Source organism: Choloepus didactylus, chromosome 11, assembly GCF_015220235.1.
Source record: "Choloepus didactylus isolate mChoDid1 chromosome 11, mChoDid1.pri, whole genome shotgun sequence".
Lineage (NCBI taxonomy): Eukaryota > Metazoa > Chordata > Mammalia > Pilosa > Megalonychidae > Choloepus > Choloepus didactylus.
In genome coordinates this window covers 52,434,567-52,447,572 of record NC_051317.1, presented here as the reverse complement: position 1 = coordinate 52,447,572, position 13,006 = coordinate 52,434,567, and the positions used below count along the sequence as shown (strand labels likewise).

Sequence of the window (13,006 nt, the reverse complement as noted above, 5' to 3'; positions counted from 1 at the left end):
TTGAGTGGGGAGTCAAAGTTCAACCCATAGCAATATGTAGACTCACTTTCTTCAGCAGTTAACAGGTATATCTACTCCCTTCTCCCTTATCCCCAAATTATTAGTCATTATAAGTTCCCACTCAACTCAGATTATCACATTTATTAGTCTGTGAACATGACCTGTCGAATCTTGGACTTGGTAGCTCTTGAATCTGTGGCTACGATATCTGACGAAGGTAAAATGTAATCTTTGCATAATTCAGCCACTTAATCACAGGAACCCTAAGATCTCACAAACTTGTCATCTCAGGAACATTAGTCACCTACTGAAAATATACCCATGCCATCATTGGCTTGTCTCAATGAATCTTCCATGCTCATGGGGAACTAGTCAATCCCTTCAGATGTACAATGAAACAGTAAACCACACTCCATTTTAGCAGCCACTTTGTGGTTTTACATGGTGCATTAATCTTCATCTCATGAGCATAAGGGTCATCAGGTACATGGGCATTATTCAATTCACATTCAATGGAGAGTCATGCTTGGACTGGGGCACAATTGTGCATGCTGTGGGGTTTGGAGTATAGTAGAGAGACCACTCCTCTTGAGGCACTTTAATTTTATAAAACAGACATGCATGAGGGGTGGTGATGAGGGGATGGTGGGGAGACATTCATTTTTGGTGAAGGAACCAAGCAGTCTGAGCTTAGGAATTAAGCTCTTGGAAACATCCAGAAACAGGAGAACCTTCTGGTGCCATGGTAGTTGACTCCAGGAAGGAATAGGAAGTGGAGAATTAGAAGCTTTTGTTGGCAGGCAAAAGATAGGAACTGCAAAATATTCTAATGCAGTGTATGTATTTAGTTTATCATTATTGTATCAAAAATACTATATATATTTTATATATATATATATATATATTAATGATAAATGTTTATTGTTAAACTCTCCAATCTTGCCAGCTCTGGGGTTGGGGGGTTGGAAAGAGAAGAGAAGTGGTCTGGTCCCCTGGTGCCTGGCAGTGATCCTGGGGTATTAGTCCTTCCCATAGGCTTTCTATGTCCAGAAGCCTTGTGGGTTGGGGTCTATGTCAGACTTGTGTAAATGCCTTCATGGAGAAGCAGAGTATGATGGGGAGAGACTGCATTTGTTTCAGAGCCTTAGTCCAACATTCAGTATGGGAAAGGAAAACTGAGGCAAGACAGTAGAACCCAGAGGGAAAAGTGACCAAGAGTCTAAAGGTGAGTTGGGGAGGATGAGCATCTTTTTGGCCCTGGGCCAGAAGGGGGTAAGAAGGAGACTTTCAGGTACTCTCCCTCCTGGTTTCTGGAAGGGTGAGCAGAGGAAAATTGAGGCTGTGGTCAGGAGTGAGTTGTGAACTGCACCATCCCATGGGATGTCTGCAGGGCAGGAAGGCTCTTGAGAGTCTTCAGTATCTGGACTGCTCTTGCTGGGTCCCATCCTTTTTCCCTGCTATGAAGGGAGGCAGGGAAGAGGCAGGCAGCCTCCTCCCCCTAGGGCTTCATTGAGTCTTCCTGGACACCTTCTGGTTCTTTAGTACCCTGTAGGTGATGAACACTCCCACAAACAGGAGCAGTAGGAGATCTGCAGCCAGCGGGATGGCAACATCTAGGCTCAGGGTAGGAAATACTTGTTATTCTGGTTTGCCAAAGCTGCTCTTATGCAAAATACTAGAAATGGATTAGCTTTTATAAAAGGGATTTATTAGGTTACAAATTTGCAGTTTGAAAGCCATGAAAGTGTCCAAACTAAGACATCAACAAGAGCATGCCTTCACTGAAGAAAGACAGATGGCATCTGGAACACCTCTGTCAGCTGGGAAGGCACATGGCTTTTGTCTGCTGGTCCTTTGCACTGGGGTTCTAGTTTCAAAATGCCTTTCTACAGAATGTCTCTAGATTTCTGTCTCTCTTAGCTTCTTTTCCTCAGCTCCTGTATATTTTTGCTTGTTCTCCCAGGGCATTTCTCTCTAAGCATCTGGGGGTCCTCTCAGCTTCTCCAGGGAAAACTTGGCTTTGTCTCTTAGCTTAGAATCTCCAAGAACCTCCAAGTGTCTGTGTCAGCTCTTAGCTTCTCTTCAAAATGTCTCTCTCAGCTTCCTTGAGCTCCTTGTTTCTGTGAGCTCTCTTAAAGGACTCTAATTAAGGCCCACCCAGAAGAGGTGGGGTCACATTTCCATGGAAATAATCAAAATATTCCACCATAATCAAAAGACTAACAAGTCTGCCTTCACAAGATAGCATTAAAGAGCATGGCTTTTGTGGGGGGCATAATAGATTCAAACCAGCACACTGTGGATTACATGCTAGCTGTCAATGAATGGTAAGAGAATCACCCAGATGGTGTGGTAGATGAAGATGACCAGACTAAGAAGGCTGAGTCCCACCACCTGATCTGTTCCTGTGGCCATTTCCCTGCCACTCTGACATGAGAGCAACAAGCCACTACTATATATTTTTAAGATATTTTATACAGCTTCCTTTCTTATATTTATAGGTTATTTACATTTTCATAGCATAATTATAATTTTCAAGCATTTTTTCTTCAGTACATAAAGTGCTGAGATCAACTGAATTACAACTTTAAATATTGGTTTGGTACTTCTCTACTTTAATATTCATATCAGCATTAAACAGATTCTACCATCTGTTTTTAAAGCCCTTAGGAAAATTTAAACTAGGTTTAAGCTATAAACAAAGGATAACTTATTTCTCACTAAAGTGGGGAAAGAATTGATGATGTAGGTAAACTAACAGAATTATTTGCCAATATTCCTCTAATAAAATGAAATAAAATGACTGTCACTCAAAATGGTTTATAGAGATCCCACAATTTGAAAAAAAAACTTCATTTTATGCTTACTCATTTTTAACATTTTTGACTTTTATTAAAACATTATGTGTAATAAAATGTAAATAAAATAGAAAAAGAAATATACCCAAATCAGTTCTCTTATAATTTTAACATTGACCTAATAATTTTTTTATAATGATATTTGAATAACTAAGAAGAATAAACATGTTTATAACACTAGTGTTTTTTTTAGGATAATCAAAATCAAAACTGAAAAGTGTTGAAAGCTGAATTCATATTCTTCCTTGTGATGCAACCTCATATTCCCCAAACTTATCCCAACATAAATCCTGCTTCTTATTTAATTACAATGACACCAGTCTCCTGGTTACATCTGTTGATGACATTTGAGTCAACATCTTTTTCTTTCTCATTCTCTTGGATACATCTCAAACATCGAGTACACCCAAATATAATACACTTTTCTCCATTGCACTAGCATTAACTTATCTAAATGCTGGGCCTTTGTCACTCTCTTTTTCACTATTGCAAGAGTCTCAATATCATTCTCAAAGTCTTTACTTTCACTTATTTCAACTCATGATACACATTGCTAAGAAAATAAAGTTTAGAAGTCAAAATTATAATCAGGAAATTTTCCTAATAAAAATCTGTAATAAATGGCTATGATACTTTTAAAGTTGGCTGCAAATTTAGTCTTGAATTCAAAATTCTCCATAAAGTAATATAAATATTAATTCTCAGATGTGTCACTTCATCTAATATAGAGTCCATATAAGTTGTCCTTGAGTTGTGACCGCACACCTATAGTTACCTCCGCTTGTTAAAATTGAACTTATCTTCTGAAATCTAACATAAGTTAATTATTCTATAACCCTCCCTAAACCTCCCAAATTGAAAATTACCTCTTTTTTCCTTCTATAATTCTTTTTGTGTTCTTTCTTACAGAATTTCTACCATTCATCTTCAGTTCATACACATTTGTATCTTGATGACATATAATCTGTAGTATTGTAAATTATTTCTGGGTAGATAACATGTATGTTTATATCCCCAAAATATCACCATTTTTGGCACATAATAGGTTCTCAATAAATATTTGTTGACTTCTTAAATTAAATGAATCATGGCAATAACATTGAGAAGTTAATTAAAATAGGGAAAGAGGCACACAACTGAGACCCTGGACTATGAAGCTATTTAATATACCTTGAAAATATTTATGGGCTTTATGTTTAATTAGTAATTAGACAATAACTGATTGTTGAACATACTTTTTGTGCTGTAATGAGATTGTAGACCTCAATTACAACAGGAATCATATATTTGGAGCTTATGATTTCAGCCTAAAAATAAAGTTGTTAGTAGATGACAATAATAAATGTATTATAACATTTAACAGTACAAAAGAGCCTAAAGATTGATTTAAAATCTGTATAAGGGCAAATTGGAACTCCCATTAACACTTTCCTAGTCTACATAGCCTACATAGACTGTTGGCTGCCATCCGAGCAGGTGAACAGACTCTTGGGAATCTGAAAAAATGGGACTGGTGAATACCTGGCAGAGTGGAGGTGGAAGTGAAGCACTTACTTATGAAATGGAGATTAAGTGAATGTTTGCATACCAATCATGAAATATCCTAGCACCTCACCGTCTGTGTTTATCCAGAAATGGCTGCTGGACATATTTTCTCAATTCCTCCTTATCTTCCACATCCTACATCTGATGAGGACACTGTAGTATTCTTTGAAAAAACTAAGTCTTCCAAAGGAAAAAAAAATTACAGATACTGTTGGGAGATTCACTAAGAAAAAGGCTGACTCCCTACAGAAGCTTCAACTTGAAGCAAAACACTTGAGAAGACTTGTCATATTTTTCCTTCTTTACTATAAAACATGTGAGGACAGCCCAAGACTCACCACACATTTGAGAAAATATCTAACATGAAAGATATGTATACACACAATCAGCAATACAAAAAACGAACAAAAAGAACTCCAGTGAAATAGAGACAAAGCAGGGAAAAACAAAAGTGAAAAATTAAAAATCAAAAATTTACAAAGATACAGGATGTTACACCCTGTGAACAAGAGCAGAATGCTATTTTAAAAGAACATTCTGAAAACATGACACATGTTATGGAAATTGAAATCTTTAGTAAAATAATGCAGTGAAGTTTTGGAAGATTAAAATAAATTATATGTATTTATACAATATGAATGTAATTAACTATCAAACCAAAGACATTCAGTGCCTGATTACTAGAAGTTTCAAAATGAAAGAGTTAAAAAAATGGAGAATTTTCCACACCTTCCCCCTTTTGCCAGAAATCACAAATTAAAGCAACAACAACAAAAACTATTTTTCCAAAATTAAGGGCAAGCATATAACAATTGAAAGGGGCCCTTGAAGGTTAAGTCCCATGACTGAAAGAAAATTCATACCATAGGGGACACAACTGTGACATTTCCAGAAGCTATACGTAATGAGAAATTCCTAAAATCCTCTATAGAGGAAAAGCAAAACAACTAACCAATCAACCAAAGAGTAGCAGCAGGACATAAATGATTGTTAACTGAATAGACACCAGACTGCTCATAAAGAACACTAGTATATAGAATGAAATAATTTGAAAAAGTCTTAAAGAAGATGATTTCCATATTAAATTCTATTGACAAACTCTCAATCAAGTATAGAATTAAACTAGACAATTTTAGATCTGAATGCTCTCAACGTTTACTTTCCATATATCCATATGCTATACAAGAAAGATGAAGAGATGGTATCTAGCAAAGAGGAAATCAAATGTGGAAGGAACATCCCAGGAAATGTAAAAGAAGCCTAGAGAATTACATAGAGATCAATCCATGCAGATGGTACTGTTAGGACATAGAAATCCAGAAGATAAGTCCAAGAAAAATAGAATAGAGTAGCTGATAGAGACAATATGCATAAATTTCTCAGAATTGTATCAAAGAGTAAGAGAGAATTGGTGAATATATATATATAATAATTATTATTAAGCAAATGACCAGTTAGGGTAATGATTCAGTCAGAAACAATTGTAAAAGAAAATAATTGTGATATTACTTTACATGGCAGTAAATGATGTTTAAAGTCAAAACAATTAAATAATAAATACTGATTTAACTAAAAGTGGCCATTAAATTATATTGGGAGGACTGAGAAAGGAAGTGCTTGTGTTTATTTTGGAAGAAATGAAAGAGAGGAAGATCCAAATTGAATATTGGAATAATTCAACAAAGACTTTCTAAAATAAAAGAAAAACATAAGAAATAGTTGTATAAGTAAATTAATTAAAAGGAGGAAGGAATTTATAAGCAGAAGGAAAGGAGGCACTGATGTTAGGCGACACCTCCATTTCCTATAACCGTGCAATCAGAGCCAGGGTTTTACTCCAGTCAGTTCTATTTATTCAATTTTTGTGACATGGATGAGTTCCAAGGGTTCCTTTTGGAATGACAAATGGACAGTGTTTTTCAATGAAGTCTTCTACCTCCCCCCATATCAGTATCTTCTAATTTGATTTAATTTTTCATATTTTTTTATAAACTGTATCTTAATGACCAAAAATATATAGATTCATCAGAATCTTTGTTGTATGTTACAGATAGATTCAAGCCTTACTGGTGAGTTATAGTTGAAGCTTCTCCAGCTTAATTAGCCCTTTAGTAATCAGAGAAGCAGTCTAGATTATTTCCACAGGTGCTGCAAATCATTCTGTCTTTAGAAGAGTAAAGGCAGAACTTTATATTGGACTATTGTATGCTTGCCTTTCCTACCCTTTATTGTACCATTTCTTGGCATCTGATTTTGAAAGTCAACAATGTCTTCATATCAGTTTTCAAATTCTCTGTTTTCTCTCTAACTATTACTAGTGTTGCAATATTAGAATTCTAATAGTTTATATTTTTAAACCTGCCTTATGAAATTTTTATGACTTCTGTGATTGATAATCAATCCTTTCTTTAAATTTACATAGAACTTGTTCTGCAACAAAAGAATTGTATATACTTATTCAGGGGCAACTTTCAAAGCTGTAGTCAACAATCATTCATTTGCTGCTTGCCCATTTGACCATGTTGAATTTGACCCATTGATTTCTTCATGGTTAATACTATGTTTGTACATGTTAGGTTTAGAATTATAAACTATCTTCAACTTGACCAATATCATTTTTTTTCACCTGATACCATGGTTGTCCCCTAGATGGAGGTAGAATTTTATTTTAGTCATCCATTATGGAAAAACTCTTGGCTTATTTCATTTCAAATGTGAAATTCCTTTTTCTTTATAATTTCTGTGTGCCTTTACAAAGTACAACATATTTTTAAATTCCATGCAGATCAGCAAGTATAAAATGGGAGAACAGGAATAGGAAGAACTACCAAATGTTTTTACCCACCATGTTTCAACACAGTAATTTTCTTTTGACAAAAGGACAAGCTTCACATTTTTACTTAGTAATCTATTAGAGTAGTGAATTTACACACAACCTTATCATGCTGACTGTGCCATATTGTTTTAAAGAAATTATTGACTAAATATCAGTGAGAATACTTTCTCCATGCCAGACACTGAATTGAGCAATTCATTTTATAAGGCCATGATTCAAAGATTCAGTCCACAATAACAGTCACAGCTGATTTTCCCCCCAAAATTCCTCTTTTGTTTCACTCAAAATAGGATTAAGAAATAATCTGATATTTTCTCACTAATTTTTCAGACTTCTGCTTGTTACTGTTCTATCCTTTAGTTCTTTTGTTTATCTGAGCAACGATAACTTCTGTTTCGAATGACAGACAAACAGGGATTCATCCTTAGGGAAATTTCATGGACATATGTTTTCAACAACTTTGATTGGTGAAAGCAAAACAAACGATTCAGATTTAGTTTTTTTTTTTTAATGAGCTTTAGATTGAGAGAAAAGTCTAAGATTCAAAGAGAAATGCATATATGTAGCAGATATTAAATGATACAGTCTCCCATCCAGCCAAAGTTTTGTTGTGATCCTTGGTGGACACTTATTTGTTGAGTCTGGTTCTGCTTTTCAATATGCCTGTCTCTGAAAACATATTCAGACAAAAGAAAAAACTGGTTAATCTAAGAAACCTGTAACATAGTCTTTTTGTGACTCAGTGTTGAAGTTTCTGTAAAGTATGGTGTCTCATTTTGCCAGAACAGCTGTGAAAAATACCACAAATTGGTTGGCTCAAACAACAGGAATAAATTGTTTTACAGTTTTGGAGATAGAAGTCCAAAATCAAGGTTCTGCCAGGCCATGCTTTCTTCCAGAGTTTGCAGCTTTCTGGTGATGGCTTGCCACCAATCCTTGGCATTCCCACCAATCCTTGGCATTCCATGGCTTGTAGGTGACTCTTTGTCCCCATTAAACAATGATCTCTCTTGACTTCTCTGGGTTCTCCTAACTGACTACCTGTATCTGAAATTCTACTGCTTATATAAGGATTCCAGTCATATGGATAATGGATTACTCTGATTCAATTTAGTCTCAACTAAATCCATATCTTCAAAGATCCTATTAATGAATAAGTCCATACCCACAAGACCAGGAATTAGGACTTGATCATGTCTTTCAGCAATATGATTCAATCTACCACATATGAGATCGTTAAATTTTTTTATTTAAAATGATTATTGTCTTGTTAGAAGTATCTCACAGTTTTATTTCCCCCACTAGACAGCAAAAACAACAAGTCAATAAAATGACAAGGAGTAAAAAAAACTCACATTTTTTTTTTTTTTTAAAATCAGAGCAAGTGTGTGTTAGCCGTGTCTTAAATGAATAGAGTTTGGATTCCTTAATGGACACTAAGATACAAAATAATATGTTATTGAAGTAGCAAGAGAGATATCGCAATGTCCTCGGCTTATAAACTGAGAGGATTGAAAGGAAAAATATATACCTGTTTTTGGTAAGCATTTAGATAAAAATCAAATTCTGCAAATTAGTAAAGGACTTATTTTTGTCTGGTTGATATATACATATTCCCGTTTGATGGGATACTTGAGGAAAAAAATATCTCCACATCATGGAAAATTCTCACTAGAAATATTCCAGAACTCTCAGTGTACCCCAAACTATTATTAGTAAGTTTGAAAATATATCTGAACTCTTACATTTTTATCACTATATATATGATATATATATATATATATATATATATATACGTGTGTGTGTATGTATATATATGTACCTGCTCAAAGCACATGTGGGTTAATACTTTTGACACTCATCCATGGACATACCCTTGAGGAAATTACTCCTTTCATAAAACTGTAAGCTCAAATATTTGTGAGTTCACTATCATAAATATGTAACAGCGAATAAGCCCTTATAAAAGCATATTATTGACCTTTAAAAACTTTTTTTTGAAAGATTTCTAGATTTGAAAATTTCAGGCATTATTGCACACACAGAAAAAGCATAATTCTGTAAAAAGAACACAGCTGAGCCATGGGATTTTGTGGTTTAAAAAATAAAATCATCAGTGGAAAAGAGTCATACATGTGTAAGGAATAATGGGAGTTCATAATACCAAATAAGAATTATAAGCAATATTTATAACTGGTAAGAAACAAAAAAATCAGAAAATTGAACAAGCACATTGCAATCTATGAATGGGTTAAGCTAGCTTTGTACATGAGCATTATAAATTCCTAATTATTCAATATTGCAGCATCAAGAAAATAAAGTGTTCAAATATTAAAAAACTTGATTTTTTGCCAGTTCTATGATTGAACTAGTTTTTAAATGCAATATTGAATTTAAGTACATTGGAATATAATTGAAAACTGGCTTTCTAATTTTCATGCAAGGTGACTCAATTCTAAGCTACTACATATATGCTCCAGGGCTTATAATAACTTGCATAATGTCACATGGGATGGGTTAAGAAATGGGCTTTCATGGGGAAAAAGAAAACCTCAGAACCATTTCAAGAAGTAAATGATGCACAGATTCCAGATTTCCCCATTTCAGGTATAAAGGGAAGTGTCAGATTTCGGTTCATTTGTTGGACAATAAGTATATATTTGCAATTTAGTAAAGGAACTCGATCTTCAACAGTGCAAATGTGAGAGTCAGTTTATCCATAAAAGGTTCTACTGGATGCTCAGGTAACAGCCACTCTGGATTGGGGAACCAGCAATTCAAAAGGGTTGTTTGGGAACATTACATGTTCAGATCTTGGAAGTCTTGGAGAACATGGGACATTGTAGACTCATATATGACATGTAAGCCGTAAGACACATGGGAGGCAGAGCTTGAGTACAAGACCTCTGATTGAGAGGAGGAAGCAAATTCTACTCAACTTCCAGGTAGCCCAGATTAAGAGCACAAAGTCATATTTGGATAATCATCTTTTTGCATCATTGTAGCATTACTATTAATATTGATATATTTAAGATGCAACATTCTGATTTGAGATTCTCCCAGTAACAAACCACCCCAAACCTAGTTGTATAAATCAACATTTTACTATCTCATGTATTCTTTGATAATGATTTTGGAAAGCTGAAACAGTCTCTCTGCTCCATGAATGGGACTCAACAGTGTACAACTGGAATAATCTGGAGGTGTCTTAAATCACATGTCTGATGTTGCCATGTGGAACCTCAGAGAAGCTAGCAAACCAGAACAACCACACATTCTCTGTTACCTTTCTGCATGGGCTAGTTTAAGCTTCCTGACAGCATGGTGGCTGGGTTCAAATAATAAGTATCCCAAGAAAAAAAGATGGAACATCATATTTGTGACTCTGCCTCAAAAGTCAAAAAGCATAACTTTTGCCATACTCTATTGGTCAAGGCAGTAAGAAAGTTCCACCCAATTTTGAGGGGAGGGTGAAGTCAAAGGGATCCTCTTATTGGGTAAATCTCAAAGTTCTAGAATAGCTGTGGGATAGGAGATACTGTTTGGCACATTTAGAAAGTATAAACTGCCACAGAGGGTCAGAAACATTTATGTTATACAATTACACACTAATTCTTCTAAAAACATTTCTCTTCACCTGATCTACTTCCCATTTTTAATAAAATTTAATCTTGGTTCTGCCTGAAAATTATTAGGGTCACACAGGTAAGGAAGACTTAAATGAGAGAATTAAGAGACCACCTGGCAAAAAACAAAAGCAAATGAAAATTCTGACAGGGCTAAACCTACTAAGTTGGCCTATTAATTGACTAAAATTGATGTAAACCTTGAATAGATACTAAGCTAGGGCTAAAAGAGTGATAGACCTCTTTCATTTCCTTATTATTTTCTTTACTTTCTGTTTCTTTTTGTGGTAAATTGAAAAGGGAAATCTATGCATGTGTCTTTGATTTGGGAGTTGTGGTTTTTGGACTTCCAGGGGAACTTGTGGTTTTGAGAGGAGATTTTGTTGTCCTGAGATATCTGTGCTTGCCTTTTTCTTAGGAGCCATTTTCAGTTTTGGAGTTTTGGAAAGATCAAGTCCATCTAAAAGTTTGTTGTGGAAGGCAACTGTATAAGGCTTACTCGAGTTGGCAAATATATGTGTGTGATGACAGTGTGTTCTATAGATGGTCCTCCATTTTGAACATTACAAATCAATAGGGTAGGAAGGCAGACGGGGATTGAATATCTTTGTCCAGGTAACCAGAATTTAGTATATGATGGTATAGAAGCATAATAAATTCTAATAATAATTAAATATGAATTAAAAATATCCTTGAACATTATAATTATTCAAAGTATTTTCAATTCATCCTTCATTGTAATGATACTGTAGGTATTTTGGTTAACCTTTCAAACATTGCTATTTTCACTTTTAATTAAAAGAAGTTTTTGGACTTGTCAGTTTTTTTCATCAGTACAGTTCAATTTGGCAGATTCTTGGTATTTAAAGTTGAAGAACAGTGAGGATTGAGTAGCAAGATATCCAGTTGATCAAAAACAGTAATAGCAGACTATGATGGGTTTTTTTTTAAATGTGCTGTTTTGGTTTTGAAAATATTTGTACTGTTTATTCTCTGGTTCTTTAAATTTTCTTTAGCATACTATGGTAGATTGAATTATGTACCCCAACAAAAATGTTCTTAATCTTAATTCTCATCCCTGTAGGTGTGAATTCTCTGTAAATAGGACCTTTTGAAGAAAATAGTTTCATTTAAACTGTGGCCAACTGAAACAGGGTGGTTCTTAATCTGTATTAGTATAGGCCTTATAAAGAGAAGAAACTAGAAGCCAGAAATTAGAGAAGGCCACAGGGAGAAATTGGAAGTCAGCAGAAACTGGAAGAGCAGACAAAGGAGAGAGATCTCTATGTGACAGGAGGTAGAGTTGAAAGCCTAGGAACCCCAAGGATTTCGGCAAACCAGCACCAGAATGTAGCAAACTCCCAGAAGAAATCATAGTCTTGCTGATGCCTTGATTCTTTACTTCTAGCTTCTGAAACCACGTGACAATAAATGCTTGTTGTTTTTGCGAACCCATTATGTGTTCTTTGTCATAGCAGTATGACAAACTAAGATTCATATTTATATATCAAACTTCTGTAATCCATATGTATTTTGAAACCTATACCCATGCTAATAGATGCAAACTGACCCCCAACTATCAATTTTATGTAGTTATTTCAAAGCTTAGTTATGTGCAGGACACAGTCAACTTTACTTAACACTATGAATTATTTTGGGATTGATATCCATTATAATTGATTTGTGCACTGATTAAGGTTGGTTTGTGAATCTATCACTCTACTTAAATACTTTGAATGTTACCATAACTCAGTTCCTCTTACCTGTATCACTCTATATCACAGTGATATATTTTACTTCTAAACTGTGCTCAACTTTTATCCAAATTTAGGCAGTATTATGTTTATCTTATATCAAAATATCCTTTGAAACTGACCCTAATCCTATGTATCATTGCATCTGAAAAAGTCTCTTTCATTCAGCAACAAAGTTATCTCACTTGAGTCCCTTAGGGTTCAAGGTATTTTCAATGCTATCCCATGAGAGTTATTTTGGAAATAAGATGTTCACCTGTATCAAAACTTTAATATTGTTGATTCAAATTGAAAAGAATAAAAAAAATGACTAAGTAGATAGATGAAACATTGAATAGGTTTTATAGTTTTTGCTCAAATTTACCCAACAAAGAGAATTGTTTGCTG

The 13,006-nt window shown here is 34.7% G+C and overlaps 1 pseudogene; it reads right to left on the bottom strand.

Moving 5' to 3' along the window:
* Nucleotides 1-1,506: 1,506 nt before the first annotated feature.
* On the bottom strand, nt 1,507-2,415 carry LOC119506450 (annotated as a pseudogene).
* Nucleotides 2,416-13,006: the final 10,591 nt, after the last annotated feature.